Source organism: Leptodactylus fuscus, chromosome 3, assembly GCF_031893055.1.
Source record: "Leptodactylus fuscus isolate aLepFus1 chromosome 3, aLepFus1.hap2, whole genome shotgun sequence".
Classification (NCBI taxonomy): domain Eukaryota; kingdom Metazoa; phylum Chordata; class Amphibia; order Anura; family Leptodactylidae; genus Leptodactylus; species Leptodactylus fuscus.
In genome coordinates this window covers 117,352,717-117,368,600 of record NC_134267.1, presented here as the reverse complement: position 1 = coordinate 117,368,600, position 15,884 = coordinate 117,352,717, and the positions used below count along the sequence as shown (strand labels likewise).

At 40.6% G+C, this 15,884-nt stretch overlaps 1 pseudogene; it reads left to right on the top strand.

The window, feature by feature from the left end:
- The first annotated feature begins 790 nt into the window (after positions 1-790).
- LOC142198689 (5S ribosomal RNA) lies at positions 791-909 on the top strand (annotated as a pseudogene).
- The last annotated feature ends 14,975 nt before the right edge of the window (positions 910-15,884 follow it).

Here is a 15,884-nt window from a genome sequence, read left to right as displayed (position 1 = left end):
AAATTAGATTCCTCTTTTATTTCTTCACCTAATTTTGTTATTTGATAAAAATAAAGTATGTTTACCTTTAGTGACCAATTATGGGATTCATCAAAAGAGGCATAGATCCTCAGGACAAGAACATAGATGTGCCTCCATACAAATAATTGGTATGGCCAGACTGGGCCACAGTATACAAGAAGGACATACCTGAACTAGAAAGAGTGCAGGCAAAGGAGACCAAGACAATTAGGTGAATTGGTGGATTAGAGTACAAGGACAGATTCACAAACTGGGGGTTAATTTATCTTTATTTTAAAAAGAGGGCTATGGGGTGATCTAATTACAAAATGGTCAAATTCATGAAGGTAAAGTACAAAGACCATTCTAATGATATTTTTTACAGTGACAAGGGGACATCCTCTATGCCAAGAGGAAAGAATTTTTCACCAATATCATAGACAGGGATTTGTTATTGTAAGAGCAGTGAGGCTGAATACAAGTTGCATATATTTTGAGAATGCAGTTGCCAGCAAGGCATCACTGGGAGTGGAATTGGAGGAGATAGAGTTCTGCAGTATTTATAACCTCCACTGTGTATTGTGGGTCCTGAGTTCTGACACTGGCCCTTCACATAACCCTATAGATTCCAAATAACATTAGTATAGAGTACTCCACCATGTAAATGCACCATGAAGGCTCTCAAATAATGCAGCCATATACATACAAATTACAGTGCTAATACTGCCTATAAAATTGCCCAGATGCTCATTCATGTTAATGAATGGAGTCGCATTGTGAGAATGCCGATATCAACGGTCATTCTAAGCTGAATATGCCTGCCCTCATCAGATCGCAGCTGCCAAGCAGCTTCAGGCCTGGCAAGTACCAGCGTGGTGGACTCGCTGGGAATCCCTGGTGCTGTTGACTAAAGAGGTCAGTATTGGGTCCTCTTAATAACCTTATTAATGACCTGGTAGAGGGTTTACAAAGCAGGGTGTCCATATTTGCAGATGATATTAAACTTTGTAAGGTAATCAGTCATGAGGAGGATAGTAGAATATTACAAGAGGATCTAAGGAACAGTGGCATAACTAGGAATGATGGGGCCCCGTGGCGAACTTTTGACATGAGGGTCCCCCTTCCCCCTGACACCGAAGATCTCGACCTAGCCCCTCCTAAGCATTCCTGTGTGCTCTATTATGCCCCATAGTGGCCCCTGCACACAGTATTATGTCCCTTAGTGGCCCCTGCACACACTATTATGTCCCTTAGAGGCCCCTGCATGCAGTATTATGTCCCTCAGTGTCCCCTACAGGACTAAATACTGTCACATCACCCGCTGACCGCTATACCAGGACAGTTGTGGATAAAAAGTCTGGTCATGTGCATTACAATTTAGTAACTCCATGTGCCTCATATTAATAGCAGTTAACCCCATCATGTCCCTCACATTAACCCTTGTGTACCTCACATATGAGTTACTGATATGTGAGAGACATGGAGGTAATAATAAAGTATCTTCATTATTATTACCCCCATATGTCTCACATATCAGTAACTCTTATGGTTAGGCAGGGGTTAATATGAGGGACATGATGGGGTTAATTTCTATTAATATGAGGCACATGGAGTTACTAAAACAAAATTAATCACCCCAAATGCCTGATATTAATAAGCATAGAAACCCCAGTATGTCCTGTGTACCTGTGTTTTCTGTTTGTAGTGTCACTTTCCTGGAGCTTCTTCTGCTTCTTCTCTTGTGTGCAGGACAGCAGGAGCTCGGTAGGGGTCCATTTTCTGTATAGGGATAACCCCCCCTCCTGGGCTCTCCTCAGCCCTCTCATTGGTGGGCGGAGGACAGCCAGAGAAAGGGAGGGGGGGGGGAGAAAGCATCCTGAGAGCGATGAGTGGAGCCAGACCTGTAGCTAATGCATCGGCTCCTGTGTATCAGTCATTTCTGCAGCTTCGGACATATACTTTCCCTATATTAATAGGGAAAGTATTCCACCAACAGGGGCCCCCTGCAAATGCTGGGGCCCTGGGCAATAGCCAAGTTTGCCCCCCCCCCCCTAACGCCAGCCCTGCTTACCTCTCCCAGGCCGCCGATCATTATACTCGGGGGTCCGAAAAGACCCCCCCCCCCCGAGTATAATGATAGCAGCGGTAGCGGCTGTCGCCAGGCCCCTAATGTCCCGGGCCCTGTGGCAGCTGCTACCACTGCTACCATGGTAGTTACGCCACTGCTAAGGAAGCTGGAAGCATGGGCGGAAACTTGGCAAATGAAGTTTAATGTTGACAAATGTAAGGTTATGCATTTTGGTAGACAAAATAAAATGTATGATTATATGCTTAATAGTAAGAATGCCAATGAAAAAGACTTGGGAGTTTTGGTGGACCGCAATCTTACCTTTAGTGAATTAAAATTATGGGATGCATCAAAAGAGGTATAGATTCTCATAACGAAAAAATAGTTATGCCTCTATAGAAATCACTGGTACGGCCACACTTAGACTATTGTGTGCAATTTTGGGCCCCAGTATTCTAGAAAGAATGGAGTTGGGAAAGAATATTTTTTCCCTCAAATAGGACAATTGGCATAAGCCTCATGGGTTTTTTTTTGCCTTCTTCTGGATCAACACTGTAGGGGACTGTAGGATTATTTATTGAACTTGATGGACTGATGTCTTTATCCAACCTCATCTACTATGTAACCCTCGACTTGCTCGACTTTTTTGCTTCTTAAAGTTGCAGTTGAAGCAACCATGAGGTCATAATGTGACTCCATTAACAAACATGAACGATGAAGTGGCCAAAGTGTTATGGGAGTGATGGTCAAAATCACTGTGTAGCCTTAGCCTGATACTATAAGAAAAAGTAGCCAAGAACCAATAATGTACTTGGTGATAGAGACTGGTTCGTCTAATGACAAATTGTTTTATCATATTATTATATTTTCCTAAAGGCTCATTCTCTTTTTATAAAAGCATGCAGACGATTACATGGGAGTGCGTGAAGTTCAGTTGTGAGAGATTTCCTGAAATCCATCTGGTATTTCATTCCATGGCCTCATGTCCAGGAAACACAATTAGATTTTTAACTCCAGCTGTACTAAGTGGTTGCATCCCAGGTGACCTGTAAGATAAGCTTTTCTAAATAATTTAAATTATGTGTCACCTTGAATCCCCTTTTGTAAGTTAAAACTGCTACCATCGTAATGCTTATTTCTGCAGACTTACTGAAGAAAATGATGGCTTATTAAAATATTTATTGATACAAATGCATCACGGAATGCATGTAATGGGAAATTGGATGTTATGTATTTTATAAAAAATATCAATTAATTATTAACACTATGGTTTCCAGTGTACAGACTTATTACAGAGGGGATGAGACGGATTTTTAACAGCACCACAGTTGCACAAAAAAACATCAAAACCACATTCTGGCAGTCATAGAAAGCCATAATACTGACAACCTTCTAGGCCTCCGTAAGTGCCAGCCATAGTTGCTCCCATTACAAACCATGTTGAATGCAAATTAATTTCACTCCACCTGCAATAGCTGCAGTCCTCAGCTTTCACATCTAAACACAGCAAAGGATTACTAAGCAAAATGAGACAAAATTCCTTCCATAGCCGACCCACTATGACAGGGGCAGCAAACCTTGACTGTCCAGTTATTGGAAAACTTCAAGCATACATACTTTCTCTTGGGGCTACCACAAAAGTAAATGGAATATGCTGGGAGTTATAGTTTCACAGCACTCGAGTACTGAAGGTTGCTGACACCTGCACTACAATGTCTACGGTTTGTTCCCGCTCACGGAAAAAAGAAGTGACATGCCCTTTCTTCAGGCAGATTCTGCAGCTGATTCAGCCACGGACATCCGCCTCGCGACACCTCCCTCCCGACTAGGCCCATTCATTTGGGCCTAATCCGGAGTGGTATGCCGCGACTGGATGCCAATGCAGTGCACTGGCATCTAGTTGCGGCTAGCCGTTTTTTGGATTGGAATCTGAGGTGGCCTCCGCGTCAAATTCAGGTCCAAAAAACTAATCTGCAAACTAACCCTAAAACACTTAAAGAAGACCTTTCCTATGGCCATGGCATTACTTTGCTGTACTATTACAGCGTTGAACGTTAAGTACATATGAATGTAACAAATAGACGTGTCCTCTCCTTACTGCTCTTCTCATGTCATATTTATCTGCATCAAACATATAAAGCAAAAAAAAAGGAAAAAGTTAAGGGGCACATCCATATTGAAGATGAAATATAAGTAAATGACTGGTATACTAACTGAGAAGTATACTATTCGCAGTCTGTATATGACGTGCTGTAGCTCCCCATACAGACATTAAATTCACAGCAGATTTAACCACATTTAGCCGGATCTGTGAAAGGGTTGCAGTGAAATAGCTTCTGTGCATGATCATTTTAGTAGCATTCTGCATGCCAATTGGGGAATAATTCTAATACTATAGAATAAGCAACACTCAGTCCCACATACAGTTATAACATTTGCACTTATATGGGGGGTTTATTATACATGTTCAATAAAATTGCAACTTTATATACTTATGATCAAAGTAGATTAATATAGTAATATCCATGACATTGTTATTGTTTTGTGAGAAGGTAAGAGGCAAAGCTCTGGAGTCCCGCTATATCAGCCCCAGATTTCTGATCTATGTGTGGTCCAGGGTAAGTCTGGAGTAGGCTTCAGCCCAGCTGTGGGTCATAGGCTCAATACTGGCCCATAAAGGGCTGAAGAGCCTTCACTTCAGGGCAGATCAACGGAGTGAGAGGAGGCATCTGGGTCTGTCCTATAACCCTGAGTCTGGTGAGACTGTGCCTGTAGGTTTGTACGTGTGGCTGAAGCAAGCCACACGTATAGTTAGTTTATTATTGTTTAGTTAGTTGCTGAAACGAGCAGGATTTTCTTTCTTATCATTTTGCCTGAAGTTAATGCTGTATTTTGTTTTGCTCATTTTTTGTCTGAAGGAAAGGTTTATTTATTTTCCTGTTTTTTCTAAATAAACTTGTTTCTTGTATATTTTGCGTCCCTGACTTTGACTGGTTGTGTCCGCATCACTGCTGCTATCGAGCTAACTTCCCCACAGTGTGCACAAAAATAGTACAATATATGATTACAGGACAGCAAATAAAGGAATTCATTTGGAATAATTTATTGGGAATTACTTGCTTGATTTTATAAAACACTGTAAAATGTTATCTGTGTACCTGTGTACTCTTCTAATCTCTCTAGTCATGGCTGAACTTGGAGCATAGGCAAAAGTAAAAACTAATTATATAAGTTGGACTTTGGACTTTTTGTTATTGGCTTGCATACTTACCAATTGAAGTTCAACTGCACCAAATATTTAATTTACTTGGAACCAATTGAATGGTTTTCCCTATTGCTTTATCTAACACTAAACATTCGATCTCAGGCACAGCAGATGATACAATTCCACTCTTTATGACCCTCCGAAAAGTGCTTCATGCCACCTGCATACTACCTTTACATGCTGAAAACAACTAAAACCAGTTTGACTTCTCAAACAGGTGCACACTATTATTTCCTGTGGAATGTTTAGCCGTACAGCTGGAAACTGTATTGTTATCATATTCTTTTCTGATAAACTTCACCTCGTAGATAGATACTCTCTACTTTATCTCCTACATAGATAAATCCCTAGATCACATGTCCATTTTTCAGACATCTTTTTTCCATTGCATGTATGTGTCCAGTTACAATGGCTAGCCCCTATGGACCTTTTCTAACTTAGTGTGCAAATGAGTTACCTAATATATTATAAAGGACCAAGCAAAAAGTACACACGTTTGAAAAGATCATGTTGGTGAATGGTACAGTCCCCGACAATCAATATTCCTATAAAATTTCTGCCATTCCTAGTAAAATTTGAAAAGTCCAAACTCTTTGAATTCTTTATCTTATTCAGTTGCATTGATTCTTTCTATCATGCAGTTCCTTAATCCCTAAAGGACAAAGTCTAAAACTAAAAAGATGCAGACTCATTTTTCAAATCTAACATTTCACTTTATATGGCAATAACTTTGAGTTGCCTTAACATACCCAAGTGATTTTCAGATTTTTTTTTATGACACATTGTACTTCATGTTATTGGTAAACATTTATGAGTATATTTTGCATTTAATTATAAATAAATAGGAAATTTGATGGAAATTTGGAACAAGTATCAAACATATAATTTTTATTAACTATAAATACTGTCATTAAAAAAAAGGATATGACAGACAATAGAAATGGGTGTCAAAGCCTCACAAGGGAATCCAAATATAGTCACAAGTCAATGCATTAGAGTCATGACAATAATGATAGATAGTGAATTGATGATGAAATCACCACCATGTGCCTTCCAAATACAACGTGATATGGACAGATCATATACAATACACAGTGCTATTAAATTGAGTCTCAGTATAATGCCAAAAATGTATCTACATACTGTGAACAGATCACTTGGAATACAATAAAAGCACTAGCAAAAGTGGCATGGCGTCCAAAACTAAATGATCTAAATCTGTGCTCCAAAAAGCAAATAGTTCTTCTTCCCTTTTGTATCCAGCTGTGTACCCAGACAGCAGTTTATACCCAAATATGCAATTGTTAAGCAAGTTATCCTGGGTACAACAGTATCATACATGTGGGCATAAACTGCAGTTTGAGCACACCCCTCCGATTCCCCATGATGAGATTGCAGGGTCCAAGGTGTTGCCATGGCAGTCTGGAGGCTGAGCAACTTCCTCTTAACTACATCTCTTACAACACATAAGGAGGGTATGTGCAATGTGCTGCAATGTATTGCACTGGAGATCAGAAATCCCAGGTTCAAATCCCTTTGTCGGACAGCATGAAAATAAAGAATAATCACATAATAAAAAGTTTAAAAACCCACCTTTACATAACCAAAAACTAAGAAGCATAATATCCCTATATGCATGTAAATCTGTTCTATCTTAAATAAGCGTGTCAGAATACGATAACCACAGTAAAAAAATTTCAGAGTTTTATTAGTTTTATTTTATTTGTAAAAGCAGTAAAACATAAAATTAATATAAATATGGTATCGCAGTAATTGTAATGATCCATAATAACAAAGATGACATGTTAATTTTAATTCAGAGTGAACGCTATAAGCACAAAAAATAATTTGTTGTGGGATTGGGTTGTGTTTTTTTTTCAAATGGACCCCCCTAGAAATGTCAATAAATCTATTCAAAACAGTACACGTTAAATTGACATGACAATTATTTTCATGGTCTGTTGTAATACAGTGTTAACATAGAAGTCATATTCTATTATTGTTAGTTTTCACGGATCCCTCCATACATTCAAATGTATGGGGGATCTGTGAAATGAGTGCTCCACGGGTTGAAGATGGCCATTATAAGTTTTCTCAGTCATTTTAATATTTCCCATGATATTTTTTGCCTCGCCATTGCTTTTTAGCTGCAGTCCACTACGTGAGGTCAAATTTGCTACTCATTGTTTTCAATAGATGACAATAATGGACTATTCTTTTTTTTCAATAGCTAAAAGGACCGGTACACAGACAGGAACGTCAATGTAGTAGAAAAGGAACTGCACTCCCACCATATGGTTTAGTAAAAGACTTTATTGGCTGTAGGTTTGGACACAACCCGTTTCAGGCCTTAAAATTGCCCTTCATCAGGTGTAATAACTCTCCACCACATCTGATACAGCGGTGGAGAGTTAATGTACCTGATGAAGGGTGATTTTAAGGCCCAGAATGCGCTGTGTCCAAACCTACTGCCAAGAAAGTCTTTTACTAAACCATATGCCGGGAGCGCAGTTCCTTTTCTACTACATTGACATTCCTGTCTGTGTACCAGTCCTTTTAGTCATTCCTACATACATGCAAGAGGTGTGAGGAGCTCTGCAGCTACATCCCATGCAGAGAAATGGACCCTCTGACCAACTGGTCCCTAAGCGCAGTGCGGAGTTCTGACCACCTTCACAACCCTACAAGGTGAGATATTTTCCTATCTCTATCCTTGTTATGTTTAATATATCCAACTACACTATGGGCCACTTGGTGTCTGCTCTTTTTTGTCTTTGAGCATTGTTTTTTTTCAGGGTGCTAAGCAAAAAAGCATCCTGCTCATTCTTGCCATGGATTTTGTACTTAATTCAGAAGTAGAAGCCACTGACTCAGCCACTGAGCCTGCGGTGCAAAACTACATCTGCTTAGCCCCATTTCTGAGGCCTATCAGTGAGTACTAAGGAGATAAATCATAGTTCTGTTTTGGATTCCACATGGTCTGAAATTGTATGGGAAACTGATGTGGAAGACCACATATGCATGCCTTCATAAATTGTGTCATACCACGCCTAATGAAGAGACCTAGTAGTCTCGAAAGGTTGTAATCTATCATCATTTTTGTTAGCCATTAAAAAGGTATCAACTACTGAAGACTCTCAATCTTTATATTTCATATCCACTGGCTAATATGGTACAAAGATATAATTTTCCTTGTGAAAGACCACATCATATTCTTTACCACTTCCCTTAAACAGTAAACAGACTTACCCAAGAAACTGGATCCTGCTACAGTAGCTACAATTCAAGAAACTGGGAGTTACTGCACCTACATTTTTATGAATCTACAGGTCCCATAATATATTACTTCAATCATGTTTCTGCAAAAGAATATTTAAAAATATCATATGAATACAAAATCGCAGCTCCTGACACTTTGATCTCGTGGTAAAAAAATCCAAAAGGTTAGCTAACCAAGACAAGTGACACTTCTGTCTCCAGGGACGCAAACCCATCAGGGAGCGTACCAGATGAAAGTGGTAAAAAGTATGCAATGTGCAAAACGATAAAAATCCAAAGTCCATCTAGTTTACTGAAAGATGACTCAAAAGGCCAAAGTGATCTCTAACTATAAATGGTTAAAATTAGTTTAGTTGTTTCCAATTTCGAGTACAAAATATCCTAGGAAGTGAGTCGTTTATAAGGTACGTTATTTGTTCCATCATTTTCCATTTTTCAACAAGTTACATAAAATATGGAAAAATGTGCAATTTTTATTTCTGTTATTGATATTATCATGAAAAATAATCTCTTTGGAAAATACCCAGCTAAACAATAAAAAGCACCATAAATGATTTTAGCAGATGTAAGATTTGTGAAAGGAGGACAAAATGATAAATTTAATAGTGGTTGTTAAAGGAAAAGAATGTGCAGATGCAATAATAAACCTCTAAGTGAAAAAGGGAAGTATTGGAAATACTTCGCCAGCACAAAGCAACTATGTGTGTTGGGGGAGTTGGAAAACATCCTGATAGAAAACAGTGAAGAAGTCAGATCTCACTCAGAAGCTCATTTGCAGGAAGCTGTGATGAGTCACGTGGATCTACCTTTCAAGGCACTGGCAATAATTCTGAACTGGCATTACTCTCCACATGACGTGAACACATATTTATTCATGCTGTGTGTGGAATGGACATTTTGGCAGCTAAACACCTCAAGTGAAATGGAGTAAGACTGTCCATGATATGATAGCCAAGCCAGTGGGATTCTAGGAGATACTGTGAAAACCATCTGGCTCATGTTCAAACAAAATAATCCCTTAGGCATTATTTTAACAAAACAAAAAAATGTGTATGCTCAATTTATGTTTCCATGTTTCAAGTTCAAAGTCACAGCAGTGTCAGAGTAAAAACACTTCCATGATAATAACTGATGTATTATGTTATGTAGGTCTACAGGCATTTGTACGAGAGACATAACAATGTCAAGCAACGCAAAAATAATACTGGCAGAATTTTCATGAAAGTTAGAAAACAATGATATTTGATGACCTATGTCACACATTCAACAGGAAAAATGGGGAAGTATTATTTCTATTGAAACTAAATTGAAGGTGGTTTAAGCACACTGCATTACATTTCCAGGGACATTGTCAGTTTCTACAGTCCTAAATTCAGAGCCTCTGGGGCTAGAGTCACGTTCTTGGTCTTAGGGTAAGTTCACACAGAGTTTTTTGGTCAGGATTTTGAGACTGTATTCGCCTCAAAATCTTGACCAAAAAGACGGCTCCCATTGAAATCAATGGGAGCCGCTCAGGAATTTTTTCCGGGAGATGGCTTAAGCCGGAGCATGCAGCAGGATGCTGGTGCAGTGCACTGGCTTTCAGTCGTGGTTACGCGGCTTTTGAATCGGAACCTGAGGCTGCCTCCACCTGAATCCCCATTATCACTCAGAAGCACACTTGCCACTTAACCCATTATATGCCACAGTCAATGCTGACTTCCCTACCTTACAATACTGTGCAAGCGGCCATTTTCTCGTGGCCTGTGGGCATGCTCAGTCTGCTCTGCCCAAGGCCTGAGTCCTAGAAGTCAGAAACCTGCACCGGAAGAAGAGGATGAAAAAGACGCTACTGACGAAAATGGAGGCAGCGCTGGAGAGAGTTCTCGTAGAGAGAACTCATTTGCATACCGTCAAGAACCGAGATTCCTATGGAATGGCGGCGCGTAGAAGACAACGAAAGGTAGGAGAAGAATAGCCTTTCATAAGGCTATTCCAACGTGTTACTCATAAAAAAAAGGGTTCCTATGATAAGATCCCTTTAAGCCATGTTATAGAGTATATGCGGTGGAGACCATTGGGAGTGTGTCTTTGCAGGTGTAGGTTGGTTCTGGCTCTTGTTTGCTAGGCTCCTATGTTCTAATACTCCATTACTTAAGGGTGATCTGCTGTGCTTTTATATATTTCTATATATTAGTCTACAGTACTCTTGTATAGCTAATTTATGTATATAGCAATTATCTCTATCATATTTGTCCTTGCCGAGAGACACCCTCCCTAGATTTGAAGTGTAATTAAACTTTTGGACAACTTTTGATTTTCTGGCTGTATTTGTGTCATTAATAGAGATGAGTGAGTAGTACTCGATCGAGTAGGTATTCGATCGAATACTACGGTATTCGAAATACTCGTACTCGATTGAGTACCACTGTTCGAATGTAAAAGTTCGATGCAGAACTAGCATTAATTGGCCGAATGCTATACAGTCGACCAATCAATGCTGGTTCTTCTCCTACCTTTAGAAGTCTTCTCCATGCAGCTTCCCCGCGGCGTCTTCCAGCTCTTCATTCACTCTGCCAGGCATCGGGCTTGGGCAGAGCCGACTGCGCATGTCCGCTTGTAGTGCGGGCATGCCTGGCAGAGTGAATGAAGAGCCGGAAGACGCCGCGGGGACGCTGCAAGGAGAAGACTGCAGGGAGGATCCAGCCCGACCCTCACTCATGGACTTGGCAAGTATAATTTGATCGAACGTTGCCTACCCCTGAAACGAGCATTTCCCTCCCCCCCATAGACTATAATAGGGTTTGATATTCGATTCGAGTAGTCGAATATTGAGGGGCTACTCGAAACGAATATCGAACGTCGGACATTTTACTGTTTGCTCAACTCTAGTCATTAATACATTTTGCAATATCTTTTATTAACAAATTTACATCAATTCAGAGAAATGTTTTCACTCTTTCCTTTGCTTCTGTATTGAAAGCTTTTCCTGCCTCTCACTAAATCATACTGTGTACAGGAGTACTGGGCTGTGTAGTAGAGAAAATGAGGGTGGGGGAAGGGGGCAGTTAAATCTTGGACGCTATAAAATGTACAAACATGCTTTTGGTGTCATATGAAAAAAAATATTATTTTCTTTTATGTCACGTTAAAAAGGCTGAAGTGCTATCTAAATTATTTCCAGAGATATCACTGACTGAAAACATAATGAGTATCTTGTTCTAGGTGCTGGCGATCCATTGCCATAACAGCCAGAAACGTGGCCTGGCATTCATTTGTATAAGAGGCCACTTTATGCAGCCAGTCATACAAATGACAGTATTTTGCAACAGACCCTCCAGGAGTTCAAGTCCCCTAGGGGGTCTACAAATCACTCCCCTTTCCCTAGAATACATATGAAGGTAGAAAATTACTGTGAATACATACACATTAGATATCCCTGTGTCCAAAATCATCCGATCTACAAACTTAGAACGATATATGCCTTCTCTTTATGAAGTCTGGCTGTTGTAATAGCTAGCTCTCTGATTCTGCCACTACACATTTAAAGCACAACTAAACTTTTGTACAACTATTGATTCTGGTAGCATTTGTGTCATTAATACATTTTGTAATGTACTGTATTAACCAATTTTGTCTCCTTTTTGTGAAATCCTGCATTATTATTTTTTTTTTACTCTTTTCTATATTTCTGTATTGAGAGCTGTTTCTAACTCTCACTGAATGTTACTGTGTATGAGAGTACGGGGCTATGTAAGATGCAGAGAAAATTACGGTACGGCATTGTCACTTCGAAAAGTCTTACCGAGTTTGGAGCACGCCACTTAAGTGTATACACTGATTAACCAAAATACTATGAATTAAAGTAATGTTTGTTGTAAACTTTTCAATTATTTTTTTCCCTAATGTTCGTAGGAGAAAGCTTCATTATGGAAAATAGCATAGGTAAATAACTATACTGGCGAGAAAACCCTTACTGGAAATCAAGCGAGGTGTTACTGAGATTCAGGAAAAAATCAGCTGATCTATCTAAATAATTAGTACCCCCCCCCCCCTCCCCCAGCTGTTCCACACACTCTCTAGCAACAACCTAAAACTGCCACCTCCTGTATGTGCCATAATCACCAAATATACACACAAATCAACAGTACAATATCTCTGAAATGTCTATACAGTTAGAGGCTTTACTATACATACACCAAGGCTGGCTGCAGGTATTGAAGGATGTCATTATAGCATGATTTAGAAAGTTAGTTTGAGCTATTTGTGATAAAATGGTTCACAGGTTGCTCGAAATGTGTCCTAAAATAGTAGGGGACACAAATAATTCTAAAAAAATGTAAATGTAATAAAATGTTATTTCTCGGTCACTCATTAAAACTGTTGTTAACCTCAAAGTAACATTATATGCATTTCAATGATCTGTGATCCATAACACTGAAGGTCATTCCTGATATCATGGATGGTTAGTGATGACCTTGGGTGAACAAACATTCAAAGAAGTCAATACTACACAGTACATTAGATCTAAAAAACAAAACAAAAAACAAAAGATTTAAACGTTTCCCTTTGCTATAATTATTTTCAGTATTGGTTATTAAACCAACAGTACAAAGTCTAATAGCCTAAAGCTTGATATATAAAAGACAATAATCACTAGCAAAAGCTTGGTGACTTAAATAAGGGCAAAATGCATTATTCAACAAATTTGACCTATAGGGAACCAAAATGGACACTTTTGAGATAGTCATGTTTTGCAAGTTTGCATTCTTGTTTAAAAAAATATTTATTTTACTAAAATATCTGCTGTTCAAAAATCCAGTAGAGTAGTCATGATTAGAGATGAGCGAACAGCGTTCAATCAAATTGGTATTCGATCGAATATCAGGCTGTTCGAGGTATTCGATTCCAATCGAATACCACACGGCAAACGCAGTAAAAATTCGTATCCCCTCCCAACTTCCCTGGCGCTTTTTTGCACCAATAACTGTGCAGGGGTGGTGGGACAGGAACTACGACAACGGAGGCATTGAAAAAAATCTTTAAAAGCCATTGGCTGCCGAAATCAGGTGACCTCGGATTTATAAGAATAGTCGCCACCATCTTCGTCTCATTTTGCGGCTTGGAGACGTAGGGACAGTCGTGCTGCTGAGGGCTAGATAGGGATTAGCTTCAGATAGGCAGGGAAAAACTGAAGAACAACAGCTCTATTCAGAGCTATACTGCAGGGAGAGGAATCAATGTATGCTCAATCCAGATATCCACGGTGTGTACCCCCAAATGCCAAAGTGGGATACACAGCAATTGTCAGGCTATATACTGTAGGCTCAACCCAGCTTTCCACGGTGCGTACCCCCAAAAACTAACTGGGATACACAGCAATTGTCAGTCTATATAGGCTCAACCCAGCTTTCCACGGTGCGTACCCCCAAAAACTAACTGGGATACACAGCAATTGTCAGGCTACATATGCTCAATCCAGCTATCCACAGTGTGCACCCCCAAAACCTAACTAGGATACACAGCAATTGTCAGGCTATATATTTTACTTTGTTCATTTTTATAATCGTCGGGCTGTATACGCTCAATCCAGTTTTTAAAGGTGTGTACCCCCCCAAAAAAAAACTAAGGGGGATACACAGCAATTGTCAGGCTATATAGGCTCAATCCAGTTTTTAAAGGTGTGTCCCTCCCCCAAACCTAAGGGGGATACACAGCAATTGTCAGTCTGTATACGCTCAATTCCAGTTTTTAAAGGTGTGTGTCCCCCCCCAAACCTAAGGGGGAGGCTGCCAGGCTCCAGAGCCACAACCAGGTTCCAGACATTACCACACACAAAAAAATGCCTGGGCCCAGGTGCAGCGGCGAAAACCCCATTGCCATCACATCCAGGATGGCATCCCTCACCTCGGAGGCAGTGTGCTGTCTGTCCCCCAAGCTGATGAGCTTCATTGCGGCCTGCTGACGTCTCCTCACGCCAGTGTTGCAGCGTTTCCAGCTCATAGCTGGGGTCGATTTAACAGCGGCGGAGGAGGGTGGTGTTTCAGCACTCCTGCCAGGAATATTGGGCGGGGAGACAAGGCAGGCCGCCACAGTTTGCGACCCGGTCCCAGCCTCAACTACATTTAGCCAGTGTGCCGTGATTGAGATGTAGCGTCTCTGGCCTCAAGCACTTGTTCACGCATCGGTGGTCAAGTGGAACTTTGTGCAAAGCGCAGAACTTAGGGCCCACCTGATGTTATGGGACACGTGCTGGTGCAAGGCTCAACTCACCCCAAGGGCCAAAAACACTGCTGGTGAATTTTGTTCTGTTCCAAAGGAGTCTGTGTTTAGATTTGGCTCAGTCACAGCTCCAGAACATGCCTTGGAAGGCAAGGTTTCCTTTAGTGGCTCCATCTCAGCAGGATGATGATGACGATGAAGCTTGGTTAAATCTGGTGGAAAAGTGGTTTCTGATCTACATCTAAAGTACTGGGGCATGTTGTTTAAACTATTAATACCTGATCAAAACCCTGTAGAGGTAATGTACAGTCCAATATTAGAGGGTGATGGTTTTGGAATCACCGTTTTAGGGGCTAAGAATTTTAAAGGGGCTAACACTCTGCTGGTGCAAGGCTCAGCTCACCCAAAGGGCAAAAAACTCTGCTGGTGCAAGGCTGAACAAAGTTAAAGGGACTAAAACTCTGCTGGTAAAAGGCTGAAGTCACCTAAAGGGCCTCAATCTCTGCTGGTAGCTCAGCTTAAGGGCCTCTAACTTAATTTGGAAGGGCTCACATTAAGGGCCAGAAAAATGAATTTTGGAAGGTCTTACCACATCAGACACACACACACACACACACACACACACACACACACACACACACACACACATACACAATGACAGTTAAAGGTGGGTACTGTTGGATTTCCCATTGCCTATTCCATCTGTGGTTGTCATGGGCAACGCGATTTAAAGCGGTCCTTGGTAATGTTTCTTTAGCGTAAAATTTGGGTTTCGTTCCATACAATTGGGGAGGAAAGAAGGTTTCCAGGTATTTTCCCACTTTCATAGAGGTTTTTTTGAGTGTGGAAAGTGTGTAGTTGATAGGCTGTGATGGTGGGGTAACTGTGACTTGGGCTTGTTAGGTGCCCCCATGCATGCTTCCCCTGCTGTCCCAGTGTCATAGTGGAGCATAGAGAGGTCACCCCAAAATGGCCGCTGGCTCCTGTATTGAACTGCAAGAGCGGCTCTTGCAGTTCAATACAGGAGCCAGCCGGTGGCCATTTTTGGGTAGCTGCTCTTGCAGTTCAATA